Raw genomic sequence first — 15,746 nt, forward strand, 5'->3', positions numbered from 1 at the left:
GCTCCAGCTGCAGTTTAAGTGCCCTTTATAGACAACCTGTCATAGTCGAAGTTTAAATTACAGCCTGTATTTTCAAGTCAGACCTGGAGTTGGACTCAGTTGGGTTGAACTCAAGATGTTTTGGTACCTTCTGGGTACTCGAGCTTCCTCCCAGTCCAAAGGGTGTGTTGATTTTAAATCAACAGCACTGCAGTAATCACCACAAGCAAAGTTGTTGCTAACATGAGCTCAGTTTGTTTTCTGGCACTGTGCTTTATTCTGGGCACAGAATCCTTTATTGTTTGTCATGCTTGAAACAGGAGCAGTATTATCTGCAGGTCTCCTCTTCAAATCAATTAGTGGTTTTATCTATTTAAATGACCATGTCACCGACTAGAGCATTTAATTCACTGTATCTCCTGTGCTTTTTTGAGCACACGTGTTATATAACATCTTCTCTTGACAGAAACATTACTAAATCTATTTACATTTCAATTCAGTCATTGATTTAACGATTGATTCTACCATGGATAAGAAGTTATTTAAAAATATGGCAATCATATCAGCTCCATACTGGGTGAGCTGTATGAAGTTGTAATCATGTTTGTCTTGAGCTGTATGTTGATATAAGTCCTAAATAAAATTTGTATATTCAGATAAAAAAAATTCTGAAATTAAAAAAATGGTACACTAGTATTTTTAGACAAAACAAACTCCACTGCAGTTTTCCAAAGAAGAAAAATGTCACATCCCAACCCTTTGAATGTTTAGCTACTTCAAACAACAGTATCCAATAGTAACAGGAATATGGGCTTTTCTCAATTTTAATACACGACTCAATGCCAACATTACTCAGGAAAAGTGAAAAAAAAAAGTAAAAGTTGTACATCTCTAATAGCAGTGTAATTATTCTGCTATTAGTAACACAATATTTCAGCCTGCGTGTTGCTCAGTAACCAGCAGAAGCAAAGACTAACTGTTCGTCCACAAAATCAATGAGAAACATGTTTGCTTTGTGCCTCCCCATTAATCTGCACGAGACCTCATGACTCCACTGGTTGGCAGAGCTCCATAGGCCACTGGCTGGTTTATGTCTCATACAATGTGTGAGTGTTTACGCACGCCCGTGTGTGTGTGTGTGTGTGTGTGTGTGTGTGTGTGTGTGTGTGTGTGTGTGTAGGTGTCTGTGTAGGTGTCTGTGTGTGTGTGTGTTTGACTTTGCCACGGGCCTTTATTTCCCATGGAGGTTTGTATTTGTATGCGTCACTGTATAGAAGAAGAAATCTGAATGACTAAATTTAAGCTAGTATTAAAGGGAAAGTTGAGCACATGAATATAGTGTAGATATAGTTGAGTCATCACTTGAATCAGTGGAAGCTGTAGCATATTTATGTGTTTGCACTGTCAAGTGTTACTGTGGCTGCACAGAAGAACTGCAATCAAGTGAAAAACTCACACTATTTACACATGATCCAAAACACAAAAGAAAACTCAAAAAACCCAAACATTTGAATCCACAGCTTAAAGCTTTTCATAACAAGAAGAAACAAAAAAAAGGAATGTGAAAAAATAAAATGAAGAAAACCATAATTGATCAATAGACTTACACGAGAAGGTAAAGGTTAAATCTGCTCCTATCATCTCATATAGGCAGACCTTATGGAAAATATTGATTGGTTTTAATAATTAAGAGCTTTTTAAAAAGCTGTGATGACATGTTCACAACTTTTAAGCGAGAGATTTCTATAATTTGTAAATAATACTGAAGGGAGATTGGGAATCCTGAAATGAGAGGTTCTAGAAATACAAGACTTGTGTGTTGAGTAATTATGGAAAGTGGAAGAGCTCTTTTTAAAGAAGTATTAAAAGAAAAAACAATCTGGAGGTGTTCCACCTGATACAAACTGAGGGCACCTATACAGAGGCTGAGAGGTTTTTCTTTCATGAAAACAATACAATACAATTACAATTCTTAGTGCCTACTTCTGAAGACGGTACATCTGGTTAAGTTTAATCTGATGAGTTCTAGCACTAGTTATATTACCACAATGAATACACAGATAAACCATCTGGATTCATGGAGTAAAACCCTAAAGAATTGTGAGGAATGCACATAAGTTGTGGGGATGTCATCAATGATGGATTTGGATGTGCTGTTAACATTCACTAAAGTAGGAATAAAAACATGAAAAATGTTTTTTTTTTATCTTAAGTGACAACTTATTGGACCAAAAACATTCAACAACTTACTCAGTTCTCCATTAATAATGTTATAATAGTGCCAGGACCTTTTTGAGTACAAGACACTGGTTTCATCCGGATGACTTTTTGGACACCCTTGGGAGGTCAATCAAATAAATACAAAATAACAAATGCCAGGAAGTGGTTGAGTGTTTTCAGAGTATGGGAAAAGAATGAAACCTTGTTCCATTGTCTGACGCAAACTGCTGTTTTTTCTTTAAGTAATAGTGAACCAGAGAAGTTCATTATAAACCCTGGATTAACTGGAATTGGCTACAAGCTGGTTGCTTTCTTAAGTGACATAAATCTTTTCTCGATTATCAAAAGGAAAACCCACTTAGATGAACACTGTAAAAACAAAAGCACTGTAAAAGTTGAATTTGTCCAGGAAATTTAGTAACAGGCTTTTCCCTAACTTAGGATTTCCATAGTTGCGCCTGATTGATCAGATTTGGCCTATAATTGAGTTTTGCTCTTGGGTTTTTGCGATAACTTTTTTTTTCCTTAAAGTGTTTTTCTTCTTTACATAAATAAAAGTAATACTTTGTAAGACATTTTTTAACACTCTGTATAAACATTTTAAGTCGCCATTATATCCAATCTCTGATTAGTTACATTAGAGACACACTTGTATTTTGCACTAAATTTAAGAGAGCAGAGAGTCTTAGTTAACCCAATGCAAGATTTACTACAAAAAAACAAAACAAAAAACCCTTATAGCTACATTTGTTTGTATTTTGTGAAAAACCTTTGCAGATGTTTTAATTTTAGTGTTAAGTGGGGTCCTTGTACAAGCCTTTAGGGGACTCTTTTGTCCCACCTGTGCATCTTGTATGTACTGTACACGTCTTAATCGGCCAAATGTTGTTCTTCAATCTCCTGCACAAATAAATAAAAACAAAGTGTCAACTCAATGCAGAAAATTCATTTAATGTTTTATTTGATAATCTTCAAATCATCTACAAATATGTCCCTGTGACTTTTAAATAGTGTTTTGGCTTGAAATGCCCATACCTTAAAAGCTGTAACATTGGCTTGTCAACATCTTTCTTTAAACTAGATTCATCTCTATAATGTACACCATCAAACCAGAGCAGAGGTCTGACTGCAGAGATCTGTATGTCATGTGGCAGAAAAATCAGATAAAATTGCTCGTGTGAGAGCAATCCTTTGGCCAGCACATGTAGGATTTATAATCCTTAAATCACTATGATATCTAAACAAACATAGCATAGTTTTCAAGCCACATCCTGTTGTCACTGTAAACAAAAACTAATATGGGCCATCCCCTCTTGAATTCCCCCTGCAGGCTCCAACACAACACAAAGAGGCATGGACATGACAGGCTGCTCTCTTAAACATGTCCACTGGTGGTTCTTGTAGAAATGGGCTCATGAAGTAAACTATAACATGTTCTTCTATCTCATGAAGGTTTTTTCTGGTTAGATTAAACACCCTTACCAAACTGGTCCAGTTGTTTTTTTATCCTCTAATATGTAGATAATCTAATTTGTCCAGATGACCAAATAAAAACATAAACATACACAATAAGATGTCCTCTTCCTCTGACACTGCTGTTCACCCTGACATCTCAAGACCCCAGGCCCACTTCCCCTTTGTATTCCCTTCCAAATTAAATAGTGGTTTTCTCTGTGGCTGTAAACCGAGCTGATCAGCTGTGTTTTGTTATGTTTGCAAAAGGCAAATAACAACCATCCTTGTAGTCAAGCTGCAAGCCATCCAACAGGCCACTTCTTCAGCCCAGTGACGAGCATGTTTCTCCTATTTCACGGATTAACATTCACATTCAGTTTTATCTTTTCAGCACCACAAACATAATCAGTGTAATTGAAAACAGAGACCCACCCTGCGTTGAATAATCAATTTACTATTAACATTTCCAAAGATGGAATAACAAAAAAGATCTCCACTTGAGAATATTTATTAAGTGATTCAGCTGTTTTAATAGATTTCTCAATTCAGTAATTTGATTTTTATGGCATGATGTTTTCACTTACTCGCTGGCACATACATGGAGCAATCAACACAGTTTTGCAAATGAACACTGCACACTTGCAGAGAAGATTGATGAGTGGTATGCATTTATGCAGTAATTTCTTTAAATCTTTCTGTCATATGGAAACAACACAGTAAAGTCCAAACTGATATTTTTTTCAGACGTGTCTGTATTCTTCAAGTTATATAGGATTTTTCTACATATTGACTTATCCAGATTGCTATCTTGGATGGAATGGATTCTCTCTTGGATCTATGGCTCCTGCAGAGTTGGTTGATGATCTCATGCGTTAAGGATTACAATTATTAAGTGATTTTTTCCCTTACTGATGGACTTGACTTGAAATAAACACAAGACTTGTGTTGTAAGAATGTTGGAGGACTGCATGTAGTTTTCTGAACTACAGTATGAGTACCTAAAATCTCTTTCATCTCCACTTCAATTCCATTTGTAGCGTGACTACATTACATAAAAGTTGAGGGGAAGACACAAAGCTAAGAGCAACACAAATCTGGGACTGAAGATCCAAATTAAGCAAACACAATTAAGAAACATTTTTGTCATTAAAGTCTTAGCCTGACTTTATCTAAATACATAACTCAACAAACAAAATTTGGTTAAAGCTTTCACAATAAATCCAAACCATTATTAGATCAGGATGAATGAGTGATTATTCTGCCCTCCATTTAACAAACTGAAGAAAAAAAACGTTGACCCTACACTTTACATCCCTAGCCTGAAGATTCCCACCCAAGCTGTAAAGCCGGTTATTGAAGACATTCAATCTTTATCAATAAATCAATTGTTAGTTGTATAGCGCAAACTCGTAAAAATGTTATGGCAAGACACTTTACAAAAAGCAGGCAAAATACTTTACTCTTTGGCAATTACAAAGATCTGATGCCAATCCATCATGAGCCTTGCTTTAAAGAGTCAGACATCTTGGGCAAAACCAATCTCATGATGAACAGCCATCTGCAGAAACTGCGCCAGGTTTTTAAAAATGGAGTGGAGGGAGGTGCATAGCCTTTGTTGTTGTAGAGTGTGTGTGTCACCAGAAGTCTCTCTGCACACTACCCTTTAGGAGTTAATATATGGTCTTCTTAACACTGCTAATTTGACTCTGTACAGCAGGCGTCAAAGGGAAGACATACAGTACCAAGCTAACACATACTACACTGCACACTTTGTCACAGTGAGTCAACTGTGAATGGACGTTGCAAAGACTCTGTCATTGTAAGTGTGTTGTGATAATAGCACCATAAAAACATTGCACAGTATGATAGCACATATTTCTAGATACTGTAAATTTGAGCAATTTATTGCACACAAAGACCCAGAAAAACTTTAAAGAGCTAAAATGTTGGGTTATCAAAAATCAAGTAATTTTATAAATTATAAATCCCCCCCAATCAACTCCCACTGTGCATTTTGAAGACTTTGAGCTTAGAATAGTTGAGGCTAAGGCTTTATCCTCTGTAATCTCTAAGACACAGCACCTAACGTGTCATTACGAACCACATAACCTCTAAGCTTCTGTATCTGTACATTGCAATCAACTCGGCCTAAAGCTTCCTCTTTTAGGAGCTTTTTGACAGTTTGAATATTTATGGTCACCGCCAGGAAACATTTTCAAGAATGAAATTTAAAGATGACTCCATCTTTTATTTTCCAGTAAGATGTCAGTAAAGAGAATTTACCAAAGCTTTACCAGGATTTATTTTCAGCCATGATGGTTCAATCAGGAGAGACAAGTGAAAATTAAAAATATATATATTACAATGAATAACGTGAAAATGTAACTTGACAGAAGCCGTTGGTGCTCGGACTCTATGGGGTGGATGATGAGTTTGGAAAATGAAACTCTGAGCTTCATTAGAATAAAATCCCCCCAAGGAGTCCAGACCCTGGTGGTGGTGAAACTGATGAGACCGATTGGGATAAAGATTTGATGGATGATGATTCTGCTGATGAAGATGGCGGTGATGGGGAGGTGGAGGGGCGCACAGACACCAGCATGAAGGAACTAATGCAGAGAAAGAATCATATTTAAAAGGGGAGCTGTACGATAATAGGCTGAAAATGGGAGAGAAACGCTGTGCCAATGGTGAGATGAGGTCCGCTGACAGGACAGCAGATTTACCCAAAGACAGCCCAAACTGACAGCTCGAGTATGACAGCAGAAACGCATGTAAAAAGACATAAGGTGAATGAGAAAGACCTGAACGCGGAACACATACAGTCTTATACACTTAATCACGTCAGATCAGTTTTACCGACTTGAATTATTCATCAGCGCCGTGACGGCCATAATCTCTAGTTCTGGTTTAGGTTTCACTGCATCCATTATAAATCTGATAAGAATCTGGGAACTACCACACAAAAGATGGAGATCTAAGAGCGATCCTCACTTACCTCAGAAAATAAAACTGTCTCGAGACACTTAAAAATTAGCTTATGGTAAAATGTCTCAGGGACTTTCCAGAGAAGAATCCCCCTACACTTTAAACTTATCCTAAAATCATTTAATCTGAGACAATAAACACTGAAAGTTATTTGTATCTGATTTCTTTGCAAGGACAAAAACTCAAAAAACACCTCCACTTGAGTTTACTATGTCTTTCAATTAGTGTTTTTACAGAAAACAGAACACCAGGTCTGTCTTTGAACGGCTTCATTCGCTTGCATAAAATCAATCATCTATAATGCCCACTCTTTTGGGGGGAAATGCAAGACCATCTGTTATCATTTTTTGCTTTAATGATATAATGGTTTAATGCACGACTCAGGCATAACACAGACTTGTTTTCCTTTTTTGCATCTATTGGGCCGCAGGTCAACCATCAAATGCATTGAAAATTACACACTGTCTCATAAAAGAGGCTGATTTTAAAATGGATTCTGCAACTTGACTGCTGTCTTGAATAACTTTAATATTTGCTGAATGACAAAACCAGGCTTCTCGTAAATGAAAACTAGCAAAGATTTATTTTAATAGATAATCTAAAAATGAAGAGGCAACAAAACAGTGCAGTGAAATCCAGACAGAACCCCACCCCACGCGTTGTAAAGCAGGAGCCAAGAAGTAAACAGATTCTGTCGTAAATTTCCCCACAATGGTCGCCGTCCCTTTCCTTCTGGGTGGCTGTGACATTCAGGGCGTCTACTGGTTCCCTGATAGTTTGCTTACCATTGCTATCAAACAGCATTTATCAGATGCACTTGATGAAATAATCCCAAGGCAGCGCTACTCCTCCTAATGTTCGGCCTCACACAGAGAAAGCTGCTCTGGGAGGCAATCAAATGGCAAACACATTTGGGTTTTACTGTCTGTTCGAGTCAAAAATGTGTCATCTTGCTAATACGAGCTTAAATATCAAAGCACATAAAAACCACTGTGTTGCATAATCACAGCTCCTCAGCTTCAATCAATCACTGCTATTCAGATGCAACTAGGAGTAGATCCCACAAAACGATTGCAACTGAATCGCAGACTGAAACATTGACAATTATGGAGCACAGTTCCAGAGCTCAGAGAAATAGTGAATGTGACAGAGCAGGTATGTCCTGAAGCCTAACAGTGTCACTTTCATTAGAATTTAGTTGCTATATCAGCTGAGCTCAAGGGTAAATGCATAGCCCCTCATCTGGCTTTGATTTACAGAAATGAAGGTGGAAAAAAAGTGTTTTTTTTTTTCCTCGTCTCACAAGGGGGGTGCTGGAAAAAAATAATAAGAAAAAAGAAGCCTTTCATTTCAGCACTCCTTGTTTCAGCTTCTCAATTATCTTTCTTGGATTGTCAGTGTTTTGGATGCTTTCACTTAGAGGTTTTTTTTTTAACTTGGCCATGCAATTGCAAATTTAATCATAGCTTACTGCCAAGAATTTACAACAAAGAAAGAGTAAAAGGAATTTGATTTCATGTCCAGATTTCTTCTTCTTTAGAAAAGATCTATTGCTGGATATAAAAGTCAACTGTACAGGCTTATATGAAAGGATATATGATTAATGTACTGCTTTGATGAACTAAGAATAACCCCGTGAGAAAATTGCCCATTTCCCCAGTTTCTTATTTTCATCAGAATCTAAGCCCCCCAGTCAGTATCTTCATTCTTCATGGATTTTATTTTTTTTTCCATCCGAACCTTTGGTCGAGAAACAAGAGTACAGATAAGATTTCCTCCTTGCACTCACATAAGACTGGCCTGAATTTTAAATTGTACCGTATGTTCCAAAATATATTTTTTTGCAAAAGCACATCCAGTAACACATCGAGTTAAAAATAGACAGCAGGGAAATTTGGAGGTTTTTCAGGTATGTTGTTGGTTAGCTCCACATGTTAGATCCATCGGAGCCTCTCTGTTATGATCAAGTATATCTACAGATGTGGTTGGAGAACAGATTTATAACAAACTTGTGTTGGGATTCTTTGGCTCCAATCAGATAAGATGTAAATCTTAAACTCAGACATCGACCTAAAAAAGACGCGTTTAGAAAAAAAAGGGATTAGTCTTCCAGTAAATCACAGTGCAAAAATAAGTGGATGATGTCAAGAGTTGTGTAAAGCTGCAAATACGCAACAATGTTGTATATAAAGACAGTCATTATGCAACCATAATGCCCCACACCATTACTTATCCGTGAAAAGCTATAAAATGAAAATGTCTGCATAAAACTGTCACAAAACACCATTCCTATGTGATATCTGTGTTATTGTTTTGAATTGTGTACTTTAATTATTACTAATGATTACAACAAATGCCAAACACAAAAAGATGGATAATTTTATTGCAGGAAAGGTGTGTTGTATGTGCTTGCATATCTTTTTGGGAAACTCAAGTCACTAGATGAAACATTTGAAGGCTCGGGCAGGAAATAGGCCTCACTCTTGGCATTGACCTCACGACACCATACAATGAGTCAGGATACGATACATATCATGGTACTTTGTTGGAAGTGTAACTGCCGTTGTCAGCCCTTGGTGTTTTAGTGGACAAAGAAAAGAAGAGGAGGAGGCGACAAATAAGGAGAAACTGCACTAATGGGTGAAAGCGGCATACTCAGGGGGCTTTCCCAAACCTGTGTCGAGAGCATAGACTGTAAATATTACGAGAGCAGGAGATGAATTAAATCTCCTAGCAGCCAATCAGAGAGATTCCTCTTACCGATTGCTGATTGAACATGTCGAAAAAGGCAGACAGGAGCCGACAGGTATCGTCGGATCCAGACACACCACCGATACTAGGGCGACGAACACTCACCAACGATCCAACTAGGATCAATGGCAAATGGTCTCTTTGTGTGTCAGTGCCTTAAAAAACTTTACTATAACTTGGTCATCTTTATTATATGCCAAAAGACTTTACAAATGTTGGTATTTGCCAACCCGTAAATTGAAATGGTCTGTTTGTGTTTAAGCAGTGCACAAGACATCTCGCTTTATCCATGATTGGGTGGAGCTGCAGACATGTTAGTTTGTTAGAAAGTAACTGCATAAACACATTTATTTGCACTGGGTTAGAAGCTAGCAAAATTGTTGGCATAAGCATAAACTCGTTTAAATCAATACAATGAAAGTACATGATGACAATTTATTTGGCTGAAACGTAATAGAAATGTCCTTGTCGTTGAACTGTGTTGTTCTTACCGTGCCAGATTGATTTTCTTCAAGAGAACAACTCTCACAATCCAGATGCTGACGATGATTCAAATTTTTGACACCATTTGTAACGTTGACTGTTAATAAAGATAGATTATGTGTCTCCTGCCAACTTCACTGGTGACATTATTTAAAGCCAGAATCTGTGCGGTAGAGATGGGCTACAGAAGTCAACATCAATGTTCTGTCCCTCCTGACACTCTAAACACATTCAACTCCAACCCAAGGATTTCCCCCCACGCAGAAGACACGGACGAAATCATAGAATCTGACAGTGAAATACTTAAAAACATGAAATACTGTGGAAATAGCTTAAATGTAGGTGTGATAAATAACAGATCTGCTTTATTTCCTGAGAACCTAAGTCCTGAGTTTTGCGTTTTGTGTCTCTGCAGCTTCTTTCACCAGCTCCAGCTGTCTGCTGAGTTTCATGGGGGCGCACTGACAAATGCATGCAAGCAATGTTGTCTAAATATCTTTTTCAATGTATATATTTGTAATTGTTGAATTATTTAATGAACCAACTAAAACACAGCAGCTGTTAATGACCTCCCAGTGATTAATGGTTCCATTTCCACAGTTATCCACATTACCAGAATGTGTACATTCATGTTCTACAAACTGTGTTCTGAAATGGTTGGACTAAATTGGACTAAAATGATAACTAGATATTTTAAGGAGTGGTAGCTATAATAAGTATAACACTGGCTATATTGTATATATTATTTATGTATTTAACTTTCATTCAGTTAAACATTGCTTGTTACCCGCCATAAGGGACATCAACTTTACCAACAACAAAAAAAAAAGAATCTGTGTGCAACAAGCCTGCAGTAATTCACAGAAAAATGTTCCTTGTCTCACATAAGCTTTGATCATGTTGAACACGTTAAAACATACTGTTTATTTAACTAACCCACCAAAGAAGGCATCTGCATTTAAGGGCTTTATCTTCAGTTATTGGACCAAAAATAACGTTGTTTATTCTTCTGTTTGCAGCTACAGACTACAGCAGGTTGTTACGTTATACTGATGATGAATTTCTTATTCATCATCGTCACCCCCATAACCACCAGTTAAATCCAATGCAAAAATCCCTAAGGCAAATTTTCATTTGGTTTGTACCCTATAGTCACGATATATGTTTGTATATCTCTTGATGTAATGACTTTGTGAAAAATCAATGGGGAAATATACTTCGGGAACCAGGGCTACCAAAAAATGGGCGGTCACTGTTAAGCTTTATAGACACCGGTTTACTGCCAACTCCTAGTTTGACCTATATCCCCTCTGTTCACATGTTATCACAACATTATCTAGTAGCCAGGCTGTATAGCCTTAACTGCAGCCGTGCATAAGGGGGTGTTAGGAGATGTTTTGACTTCAATTTTGGAGAGCAATCATGCTGTCCATTTCTTTAAACAGAATTTTATTTGAATTTAAGAGATCCCTTAGCTACTGCAGAAATATTGGCATTTTTTTAGTTGGTTTCATTTATCTAATGCAAACATTGCTGCACTCAACACTTTCTTGATTACTATGTTTCTTTAAAACAAAAGATTGTAAATTCAAACAAAGTCTAAAAACACAAGAACTGTTCAAAGTAGTCGTCAAAGACAAACTGTCTCTTAGGTGGTTTGTTGGGGGGGGGGGGGGTTTGCATACACAGATTCAATTCAATTTATCATTTCATTGGACAAAGGACAGGACTCATTTCTTGGACTTTCTTTAGCAGAAATCTGATATTGGATTTACGGCATTATTGAATCCAACAATAACTGAAATAATTGTTATAGTCATGCTCAGACTGTCCTGATTTTAACCAAAAATACATTCCAAGGTCATAACCCACAATTTCTGTATCCCTGTTTATGTGCTCTCACTTTCATCCCCCTCTTCTTGCATCATCTCATACTCATTCTCAGCAATATGATTTACATCTATTATGGGCAATGGGACTTACATTGCATTATACTGCATGCCGATTATTCCATGTAATGATTAACAATCTACAATTTTAAGCCTATTCTGCTCATTGCAGGCTGCGGTGGATGGAACATTCAGATAAATACCTAAAACAAAAAAGAAAATATGGGTTCAGAGTCCAGATGATGAGAACATTTTTGTGTAAAAGAAATAAACTAAACGGAGAACTCTGCAATCTAAAGAACTTAGATTCTTAAATATTTCATCAGTATCTTCCCCATTAAAGATTTGTTGGACTATTACTCTTACCTTTAAGTTTTACCAACTGTGACCCAATAGCCTAAACTGGATACACGTAAAAATGCCACAAATATCCATTACAAGGAAAGCTGATCCTCTCATTGTTAATACCAGTTAAAGTTGGCTACGACTGTAAAGATACAATTTCAGTCTAACTTTATTCCACATGGAGAAGATACCAGAGAGAAGGGTTTTTTTCTTTGATGCTATACGGCTGTCTTCTCTCAAGAGTGAATACCATTAGAGGAGGCAATTAAGATGCCTGCCTACAAGCCCTTTGGCATCTGACTTCATTACATTGGCCAATAGCCTGAGGAGAAAACATAACACTGGCCCAAGTGATGATCTGTGGTTGGCTGAGGAAGCAGAGAAGATACATTTTCAGGAACATGACATCAATAAGAGCAGTGTGCCTGTGTATTTGATCATCTCTTATCATGGTTGTCATCTCAAAGGAATTGTTTGCTTTTAAAGCTTAATAGCAGTGGGACAGTTACTTTACCATCAGTCATTCTTTTCTTATATTCAAGATGTTGTTGCAGTGCACACATTCAACCAATCCCTGCATTTCGCACAGCATCGAACTTTGGTAGAATCACAGAAACTTTTCTCTGCCGAGTTTTGTACTTCACAAGAATGAGTTTGTTCTTTCAGGTCAAAGGAACGCATTTCAATGAAATAAAGGCATATCATTGAAAAAGTGATTATGAACTTTAGAAAGATTTTGTTGTTAGAGCTTTTGTAACCCTGAGCCATCTTTGGTCAGGTTACTCAGAAGACCTCTCACTACAAGTGCAACCTGTTTCGCAATAATAAAAATACTTTGATATGTGCTGCGATAAGAGACATTTAAACTGGCAACAATCTCAAACCAGTGCTTATACAATCAGAATCAGACTAACAAGATTGAATATTATACTGTATATGTGCAATCCTTCTGTAGCTCCAGTCCTCGGTTCAAACTGCTTTATAGACTTTGAAAAAATCTTTATGGCTCAAGAGCTAATCCAAACAGGACATTTATCACTCTGGGAACGACTCGTCAATGTAGACTGGGGGTATAAGAATAGACATGGCTCTTATAATGTCTTACTTCTACAGGCAATCTTCCCCCAACCAGCTATAAAATCGTCTTTGTATCCCCCTCTCCTCCAACTCCTTCTTCCTGTTGGCTTCCATGTAAAGTTTCCATGAGATCGCAATGCCTTCCTGACTCTCCGGAGCCTCTGAGCTACCACACAGTAAATGTAAAATGATAATTCACTGGAGGAAAAAATGACTGCACGGGTAAATGCTAAAGACACGGTCGAACTAAAGGACAATGAGCATTGGATGACAGATTGATAACAAAAGAGACTGAGCATGTACTTCTGTTCTTTCCATTATCCTTTTACTACAGATACATGCTGAGGTATGTCTGAAGCCATACTGTATTTTGATAAAGCACATTCAGACCACAGACTATGACAGAAGCTTGAGTGTCTGGCTGGTGTGGATTGATTGTGGTTCTGAAAATGAAGAGCTCAAATTAATGGCGATTCACTGGTCTCATGGTTATTATCTACTTTTTTATGTCACCAATAGTGCAGGTGAAACATCATTTAAAGGCATATGTTGTGCTGGTATTATTGTGGAAATGGAACATGTAATATTTTGAGTGAGTTAAAAGAAACTCCCGTAGAATGACATCCTACCCTGGGCCCATTTGTCAATAGGTCGGTGGGTCAAAAAAAGAAAACTCACTTAGGGTTCCAGTTGGTCACAGATAGCTAGTGTTTACAGTTATGGAATTAACAAAGGACAAGGAAAAGAAGACTGAAGTTTTTTTAATTACAACACAAAGAAAAAAGAAAATAAGTTTCTCATTTTGCGATGAGAAACTTGTCCAAATGAAGTTTAAATGGATATGAAATGCTACGCATAGTCAATCACTGGGATTGGCTGCTAATATACCTCGGTGGCCCAACTAGGTGAGAAACACTACACACAACATGATCCCGTAGGCCACATGCAAATCTATTCTATCTGTAGCAGTTCTATGCTCATACATCAAAAGCCGTCTTTTTTTCTGAGCCAAATCACACTGCTAATCCGTTCCATGCCTTTCCTACGGACACACTCATAAACCACATATAGCAAACTGTAGGCAGGTTCTTTGATTTTTGTGTCCCCCCCGAGAACGTTTGCATACATGAAGTTCACATGTTGGATGATAGTTGCAGTTTTGCTTTGGGGCTAATAGAGCTCAAGTGAGCCAGAGTGAAGCGGCAGTCTATTCGACTGCTGAACTGAGACCGAAACAGATGAACAGGCTTTGGTTCCTCTGTGTTCTGGACAGAGGAATAATGGCGTTTACATTGCAGATGAAAATGCCACACTGAAAACGAAGTCCTGCCTGAAAGTCAACTTACAATAACTGCTGACTTTTTCCAGAGTTGCAGAGAAATTACCATCCTATCCCAGAGGCTGACAGACGGTATTAGACAATTATTGCCAATGGGTTCCAGGATTGGTAACTTGTAACAGAGTCAAACATATCAATATGAAAAAGAATTGTGATAAAATTGTGTTTCTAAAATGGTGAGATATTGTTCCCATATTTCACACTTCTACTTAACAGTATTTACTTAAGAGTGCTCTATTATGTATTTTGGTCATGTTTGACAAGTTGTAATAAATTCTGTGACATGACATGTCCTCAACAGGATTTCCTGAGTCACAGAGATCAGCAGTGTTTGGAAATCCTGACTGAGCCTCTTGAATGTCTAATGAGGTGTTATTAAACACTGGGGATAAATGCCACAAGCAATCTGCTGTACTTCTAATCCCTTCCAAGCGCAGTGAAATTTCCCACCATCTTATCTGCAAGTGAAACTGAACACACACAGAATGTGTGCCCCTCAGGACTGTGAGAAACTGTGATTGTGTTATTTGGCTTTACAAACACTTCCTCGGGAGCTATTATAAAGCTGATGTTGTGCACTTAAAAAACAATTATCTGGCCTTTTTAGCCTCTGAGGTTGATGTAATTATTGTTGTTTGAGCCTTGACCTCTGCTTTTGAGCAGCTGCAGTGAAAGTATCTGAAATGCCACTGTATTATACTGTAACTTTAAAGATGGTTGGAAAAATGGGGAGCTAAGCCATGGAGAGACAATAGCTGATTTTAATAAATAAGATGACCTCGAGGGCCACTAATTTCTGGTCTGCAGCGTTCAGAAGAATGAAAGGAATGAATCCTCCCTGAGGGTTATGATAAAAAATGTTGGGGGTTTTTGCACCTATGTGAAAAATCATGAAAAACCTGTAATCAGCTTTGCAGAATGGCAGCAAACAAAATGTTAAAGCAACAAGCGGATAAGGGTTCTCGTCAGATTCTCATTTTAAGGGCTATTTGTTAAACATACCTAAAAGAGTTTCAAACTGGTTTTGAAACACATCCAATAGAATACCAATGTCTGAATGTTAAGTAATAACTACAAGAGCATAGCAGACCATCAGCTAGAGCGGTGCTTCCCAAAGTGGGGGTCACACTGAGAAGGATTGTAAATTGATTAGTGCAGTTTAAAATGCACAATAAGAGTAACAGCTAAGTGAGATTTAAAATCTTTGTATTTTTGTAGTC

Source organism: Symphodus melops (genome assembly GCF_947650265.1).
Source record: "Symphodus melops genome assembly, chromosome: 1".
NCBI classification, from domain to species: domain Eukaryota; kingdom Metazoa; phylum Chordata; class Actinopteri; order Labriformes; family Labridae; genus Symphodus; species Symphodus melops.